Source organism: Portunus trituberculatus, chromosome 11 (genome assembly GCF_017591435.1).
Source record: "Portunus trituberculatus isolate SZX2019 chromosome 11, ASM1759143v1, whole genome shotgun sequence".
NCBI classification, from domain to species: domain Eukaryota; kingdom Metazoa; phylum Arthropoda; class Malacostraca; order Decapoda; family Portunidae; genus Portunus; species Portunus trituberculatus.
Genome location: NC_059265.1, coordinates 304,252 through 313,936, shown reverse-complemented (window position 1 = coordinate 313,936; position 9,685 = coordinate 304,252).

Genomic DNA, 9,685 nt, shown 5'->3' with positions numbered 1-9,685 from the left:
GAAGGAGGAGGAGGAGCGGGAGGAAGAGGAGGAGGGAGGAAGCGAGAGGAGGCGGAGGAGGGAGGAGGGAGGAGGAGGAGGGAGGAGGAGGAGGAGGAGGAGGAGGAAGGTGTTTTCAAGGAGAGAGGAAGTTACTGGTGTTTTCAAGGGGAGTGGAAGTTACTGGTGTTTTCAAGGGTGTAGTGGAAGTTACTGGTGTTTTCAAGGTGTAGTGGAAAGTTTTGGTGTTTTCTGGTGTTTTTCAAGGTAGTGGAAGTTACTGGTGTTTTCAAGGGTGTAGTGGAAGTTACTGGTGTTTTCAAGGGTGTAGTGGAAGTTATTGGTGTTTTCAAGGTGTAGTGGAAGTTACTGGTGTTTTCAAGGGTGGAAGTTATTGGTGTTTTCAAGGGTGTAGTGGAAGTTACTGGTGTTTTCAAGGTGTAGTGGAAGTTATTGGTGTTTTCAAGGGTGTAGTGGAAGTTACTGGTGTTTTCAAGGTGTAGTGGAAGTTACTGGTGTTTTCAAGGGTGTAGTGGAAGTTACTGGTGTTTTCAAGGGTGTAGTGGAAGTTACTGGTGTTTTCAAGGGTGTAGTGGAAGTTACTGGTGTTTTCAAGGGTGTAGTGGAAGTTACTGGTGTTTTCAAGTGGAAGTTACTGGTGTAGTGGAAGTTACTGGTGTTTTCAAGGGTGTAGTGGAAGTTACTGGTGTTTTCAAGGGTGTAGTGGAAGTTACTGGTGTTTTCAAGGGTGTAGTGGAAGTTACTGGTGTTTTCAAGGGTGTAGTGGAAGTTACTGGTGTTTTCAAGGGTGTAGGAAGTAGTGTGTTTTCAAGGGTGTAGTGGAAGTTACTGGTGTTTTCAAGGGTGTAGTGGAAGTTACTGGTGTTTTCAAGGGTGTAGTGGAAGTTACTGGTGTTTTCAAGGGTGTAGTGGAAGTTACTGGTGTTTTCAAGGGTGTAGTGGAAGTTATTGGTGTTTTCAAGGTGTAGTGTAGTGGAGGGTGTGGTGTTTTCAAGGGTGTAGTGGAAGTTACTGGTGTTTTCAAGGGTGTAGTGGAAGTTACTGGTGTTTTCAAGGGTGTAGTGGAAGTTACTGGTGTTTTCAAGGGTGTAGTGGAAGTTACTGGTGTTTTCAAGGGTGTAGTGGAAGTTACTGGTGTTTTCAAGGGTGTAGTGGAAGTTACTGGTGTTTTCAAGGGTGTAGTGGAAGTTACTGGTGTTTTCAAGGGTGTAGTGGAAGTTACTGGTGTTTTCAAGGGTGTAGTGGAAGTTACTGGTGTTTTCAAGGGTGTAGTGGAAGTTACTGGTGTTTTCAAGGGTGTAGTGGAAGTTGGTGTTTTCAAGGGTGTAGTGGAAGTTACTGGTGTTTTCAAAGTTACTGGTGTTTTCAAGTGGAAGTTACTGGTGTTTTCAAGGGTGTAGTGGAAGTTTCTGGTAGTGGAAGTTACTGGTGTTTTCAAGGGTGTAGTGGGTTACTGGTGTTTTCAAGGGTGTAGTGGAAGTTACTGGTGTTTTCAAGTTACTGGTGTAGTGGAAGTTACTGGTGTTTTCAAGGGTGTAGTGGAAGTTACTGGTGTTTTCAAGGGTGTAGTGGAAGTTACTGGTGTTTTCAAGGGTGTAGTGGAATGTAATTGATTTTTCTTTACATATTATTAAGGACACATAAAAGTGAACGAAGGCTTTTGGTTCTAAAAGATGAAGATTTACGAAACCCAGAAATTTTGAAAGAACTGATCGAAATATTTTGGGAAATTTGTTTTTAGGAGAGAAAAAATCTTGTTTTGTTTATATATCTCTCTCTCTCTCTCTCTCTCTCTCTCTCTCTCTCTCTCTCTCTCTCTCTCTCTCTCTCTCTCTCTCTCTCTCTCTCTCTCTCTCATCAGAAAAGCAGTGTTTATACTTTTATCATTTAGAGAGAGAGAGAGAGAGAGAGAGAGAGAGAGAGAGAGAGAGAGAATGTTGTTTCGATCAATAGTAATAATAATAATAATAATAATATAATAATAATAATAATAATAATAATAATAATAATAATAATAATAATAATAATAATAATAATAATAATGATATTGAACACACACACACACACACACACACACACACACACACACACACACACACACACACACACACACACACACACACTAAAACACACAAAACACACAAAACACACAAAACACCAAAACACAAAACACACAAAACACACAAAACACACACAAAACACCACAAACACACAAAACACACAAAACACACAAAAACACAAAACACACACAAAACACCCAAAACACCCAAAACACCCAAACACCCAAAACACACAAATACACACCAAAACACACAAAACACCACAAAACACACAAACACACCAAAACACCCCAAAAACACACAAAACACACCAAAACACACTAAATCACACAAAAACACACCAAAAACACACTAAAACACCAAAAACACACACACACACACACACACACACACACACACACACACACACGCAGGGCTACACCTGGCTGAAAGAGAAGGGAGGCGCGGAGGAACAGAGGAAGCAGCAAGGAAGACTACGAGAACTTTGCAGCCTGGCGGAGGAACTAGGATGCACCCTGACACAGCTCTCAGTGGCCTGGAGTCTCAAGAATGAAAATCTACACTGTGTTCTCATTGGTGCTGCCTCGGTGGAACAGCTCCTGGAAAACCTTCACTCTTTGCAGGTGTGTGTGTGTGTGTGAGTGTGTCAGTGTGTGTGTGAATGTCTAAGGAAGTTTTCATTGTTTTCACTGCAATGGTTGAAGTGATGCGGGTTTTTTAAGGGTGTTTTTGTGGTTGTGGTGACAGGTTAACAATATTTCCATACTTCAAAGGCTCTAGTTGAAGTGACGCGGGTTTTTTAATGGTGTTTTTGTGGTTGTGGTGACAGATTAACAATATTTCCACACTCCAAAGGGTCTAGTTGAAGTGACGCGGGTTTTAAGGGTGTTTTGTGGTTGTGGTGACAGATTAACAATATTTCCACACTCCAAAGGGTCTAGTTGAAGTGACGCGGGTTTTAAGGGTGTTTTGTGGTTGTGGTGACAGGTTAACAATATTTCCACACTCCAAAGGGTCTAGTTGAAGTGACGCGGGTTTTTAAGGGTGTTTTTGTGGTTGTGGTGACAGGTTAACAATATTTCCACACTCCAAAGGGTCTAGTTGAAGTGACGCGGGTTTTTAAGGGTGTTTTTGTGGTTGTGGTGACAGGTTAACAACATTTCCACACTCCAAAGGGTCTAGTTGAAGTGACGCGGGTTTTAAGGGTGTTTTGTGGTTGTGGTGACAGGTTAACAACATTTCCACACTCCAAAGGGTCTAGTTGAAGTGACGCGGGTTTTAAGGGTGTTTTGTGGTTGTGGTGACAGATTAACAACATTTCCACACTCCAAAGGGTCTAGTTGAAGTGACGCGGGTTTTAAGGGTGTTTTGTGGTTGTGGTGACAGGTTAACAACATTTCCACACTCCAAAGGGTCTAGTTGAAGTGACGCGGGTTTTAAGGGTGTTTTGTGGTTGTGGTGACAGGTTAACAACATTTCCACACAGGGTCTAGTTGAAGTGACGCAAACAACATTTCCACAGTGAGGCTCTAGTTGAAGTGACGCGGGTTTTAAGGGTGTTTTTGTGGTTGTGGTGACAGGTTAACACAACACACACACACACACACACACACACACACACACACCAAACACACAAACACACACACACACATTAACAACACACACACAAACACACACACAAACACAAAACACACACAAACACACACACACACACAACACACACACACACACAAACACACACAAAACACACAAACACACACAAAACACACAAAACACACAAACACACACCAAACAACACAAACACAAACAAACACCCAAACACACACACACACAAAACACAAACACACAAAACACACACAAAACACAAACACAAAACACACACACACAAACACACACAAACACACAAAACACCAAAACACACACAAAACACACAAACACACACAAACACACAAACACACCCAAAACACACAAACACACAAACACACACAAACACACACACAAACACACAAAACACACAACACACACAAAACACACAAAACACACACACACACAAACACACACAAACACACACACAAAACACACAAAACACAAACACACACACAAAACACACAAACACACACAAAACACACAAAACACACACAAACACACACAAAACACCCAAAACACACAAAAACACACAAACACAAACACAAACACCAAAACACACAAAACACAAAACACACAAAACACCCAAAACACACAAAACACACACAAAACACACAAAACACACAAAACACCCAAAAACAAAACACACACAAACACACACCCAAAACACCCAAAACACCCAAAAACAAAACACACTAAAACACCCAAAACACCCCAAAACAACAAAACACAAAACACAAAACACAAAACACTGCAAAACACACACAAAACAGTGTGCAAAACACCCCAAAACACCGCAAAACACACTCAAAACACCCCAAAACACACTCAAAACACCCCAAAACACATTCCCTTCACCACATTGTCTTTATAACCAAACCAAACCTAACCTAACCTAATTTCCTTCGGTGTTCCTTCCTAACCCTCCTCTCTGTGCTCAGGTGGCCAGCAGACTCAGACCGGAGCACTTGACGGAGGTGGAGCGCATCTTGGACAATAAGCCAGTTCGCCCCCCGATGGTCTCAACGCTAGCCCAAAGATGACAAGAGCTCACAGCGGCTGGAGCGGAGGAAATATTAGAAGACGAGGTGAGGAGGTCCTTTCTCGGTTTAGATCATAGGTCATTTAACCCCGTGATTGCTTATCTAAATGGGGATGACTGTGGCCTCTAATCTCCTGGCTCCATAGGTTCTTTCTAGTGTATAAAATGGTCGAATCTTACCCCATAATGCAAGGTAGAAATGTGTCCCAGTGCTGAGAGGGTTAACGAGGGGGTTTTGAGAGAGAGAGAGAGAGAGAGAGAGAGAGAGAGAGAGAGAGAGAGAGAGAGAGAGAGAGAGAGAGAGAGAGAGAGAGAGAGAGAGAGAGAGAGAGAGAGAGAGAGAGAGAGAGAGAGAGAGAGAGAGAGAGAGAGAGAGAGAGAGAGAGAGGAAGAGGAGAGGTCAGGACGAATTTTTGGGGTTAGAATAGGTTAAAGGTTATTTAAAGAGGGTTTTTGGTGTGTGTGTGTGTGTGTGTGTGTGTGTGTGTGAGAGTGTGAGAGAGAGAGAGAGAGAGAGAGAGAGAGAGAGAGAGAGAGAGAGAGAGAGAGAGAGAGAGAAAACACCAAAGAGACACAAAACAAAACACCACAAACACACCACAAAACACAAACAAAACACCACAAACACCACAAACAACACACAAACACAAAACACACACAAAACACACAAACACCACAAACACACACAAACACACAAACACCACAAAACACAAAACACACAAAACAAACACAAAACACACAAAACACAAACACACAAAACACACACAAAACACCACAAACACAAACACACAAACAAAACACCACAAACACCAAACACACCACAAAACACAAACACACAAAACACACACAAAACACCAAAACACCACAAAACAACACAAAACACCAAACACACAAAACACCACAAACACACAAACACCACAAAACACACACAAAACACACAAAACACACACACAACACACACAAAACACACAAAACACCACAAACACACACACCAAAACACCAACAAAACACCACAAAACAACACAAACAACACCAACACACACAAAACACACAAAAACACACACCACACACAAACACACACAAACACCACAAAACACCACAAAACAACACAAAACACACAAAACAACACACACCACAAACACACAAAAACACACAAACACAAAACACACACAAACACCACAAAACACACACAAACACCCAAAACACAAACACAAACACAAACACACAAAACACCCAAAACACCACAAAACACCACAAACACAACAAAACACACAAAACACCACAAAACAAACAAAACACCCAAAAACACACAAAACACACACAAAACACCACAAACACACAAACACACAAACACAAAACACACAAAACACACACCAAAACACACAAACACACACAAACACAAACACAAAACACAAAACACACACACAAAACAAACACAAACACAAAAAACACACAAAACACACAAACACACAAAACACACACAACAAAACACACAAAACACACACACAAACACCACAAAACACCACCAAAACACACAAAAACACACACAAACACACACAACACACACACCAAAACACCCAAAACACCACAAAACACACACACACCACAAAACACACAAAACACACACAAACACACAAACAACACAAAACACACACAAAACACACAAAACACACAACACAAAACACACCAAACACCACACAAAACACACACAAACACACAACACAAAACACAAAACACAAAACACACAAAACACACACAAAACACCACAAAACACCAAAACACACAAAACAAAACACACACAAAACACTGCAAAACACCACAAACACACAAACACACAACACACACAAAACACACAAAACACACAAAACACACAACACACACAAAACAACACACACACACACACAAACAACAAACACAAAACACACTCAAAACACAAACACAAAACACACAAAACACAAACACCACAAAACACCACAAACAAAACACACACACAAAACACCCAAAACACCTGCAAAACACCCCAAAACACACAAAACACCACACAAACACTGCAAACACCCAAAACACACAAACACTGCAAACACACCCAAAACACACAAAACACCAAAACACTGCAAACACCCAAAACACCACAAACACACACAAAACACCCAAACACCACAAAACACACAAACACACACAAAACACCACAAACACACACAAACACACAAACACACAAAACACCCAAAACACACACAAAACACTGCAAAACACCACAAAACACCCAAAACACACAAAACACACAAAACACCACAAAACACACAAACACACACAAACACACAAAACACTGCAAAACACAAAACACCACAAAACACCACAAACACAACAAAACACTGAAAACACACAAAACACTGCAAAACACCCCAAAACACCACAAAACACTGCAAAACACCAAAAAACACACAAAACACCGCAAAACACCACAAAACACCACAAACACCACAAAACACCACAAACACACACAAAACACACAAAACACTGCAAACACCCAAAACACCACAAACACACACAAAACACCAAAACACCCTAAACAACACAAAACACCACAAAACACCTCAAACACCACAAAACACCACAAACACCACAAAACACTGCAAAACACCACAAAACACCACAAAACACCCTAAAACACTGCAAAACACCCAAAACACCACAAAACACCCCAAAACACCACAAAACACCCTAAAACACTGCAAAACACCCTAAAACACCCTAAAACATCCCAAAACACTGCAAAACACCCTAAAACACCCCAAAACACCAAAACACTGCAAACACCTAAAACACCACAAAACACTGAAAACACCCAAAACACCACAAAACAAGCAAAACATCACAAAACACCGCAAACACCCCAAAACATCCCAAAACGCCACAAAACACACAAAACACACACAAAACACCCTAAACACCACAAAACACCACAAAACACAGTAAAACACACACAAAACACTGCAAACACCACAAAACACCACAAAACACCACAAAACACTGCAAAACATCTCAAAACACCAAAACACTGCAAAACACTCCAAAACACTGCAAAACACACACAAAACACTGCAAACACCACAAAACACACAAAACACTGCAAAACATCACAAACACACCACAAAACACACTCAAACACTGCAAAACACTGCAAAACACCCAAAACACCCAAAACACACACAAAACACCTCAAAACACCGCAATACACCACAAAACACCACAAAACACCCCAAAACACCACAAAACACCACAAAACCGCAAAACACACACAAAACACTGCAAAACACCACAAAACACCGCAAAACACCACAAAACACCACAAAACAACACAAAACACCACAAAACACCGCAAAACACCACAAAACACACCGCAAAACACCACTAAACACACACAGAACACCACAAAACACCTCAAAACACCACAAAACACCACAAAACACAAACAAAACACCACAAAACACTGCAAACTACCCCAGACCACCTAAAACACTGAAAACTTGCGCAAACACCACAAACACCCTAAACACAACAAAACACTGAAAACACCACAAACACTGCAAAACACCCTAAAATACCCAAAACACACACACAAAACACCACAAAACACCCTAAACACCACAAAACACCACAACACACACAAAACACCACAAAACACCCTAAAACACCACAAAACACCCTAAACAACACAAAACACCACAAAACACTCAAAACTCACACAAACACACCCAAAACACCACAAAACACCACAAAACACCACAAAACACCCCAAAACACCACAAAACAAGTAAAACATCACAAAACACCACAAAACACTGAAAACACCCAAAACACCACAAAAACAAGTAAAACATCACAAAACACCGCAAAACACCCCAAAACATCCCAAAACACCACAAAACACACACAAAACACCACAAAACACCCTAAACATCACAAAACACCACAAAACACCACAAAACACCACAAACACCCTAAACACACACAAAACACCAAAACACCACAAAACACCCCAAACACACACAAAACACTACAAAACACCACAAAACACAAACAAAACACCACAAAACACTGCAAACTCTGCGCAAACACCACAAAACACCCCAAACACAACAAAACACCGGAAAACACCACAAAACACTGCAAAACACCCCAAAACACCCAAAACACTGCAAAACACCCCAAAACACCACAAAACACACACAAACACTGCAAAACACCCAAAACATCCTAAAACACTGCAAAACACCCTAAAACACCCCAAAACATCCTAAAACACTGCAAAACACACCCAAAACACCACAAAACACACACAAAACACCCCAAAACATCCTAAAACATCACAAAACACACACAAAACACCACAAAACACACCCTAAACATCACAAAACACCACAAACACACAAAACACCCAAAACACACACAAAACACTGCAAAACACCACAAAACACCCCAAAACACACACAAAACACCACAAAAACACACAAAACACCACAAAACACAAACAAAACACCACAAAACACTGCAAACTCGCGCAAAACACCACAAAACACCCCAAACACAACAAAACACTGAAAACACCACAAACACTGCAAACACCCACAAACACCACAAAACACTGCAAAACACCCCAAAACACCCAAAACACTGCAAACACCACAAAACACCCTAAACACCACAAAACACCACACAACACACACAAAACACCACAAAACACTGCAAAACAACCCAAAACACCACAAACACACACAAAACACCACAAAGACCCTAAACAACACAAAACACCACAAAACACCTCAAACTCACACAAAACACCACAAAACACCACAAAACACTGCAAAACACCACAAAACACCACAAACACCCAAAACACTGCAAAACACCCAAAACACCACAAAACACCCCAAAACAC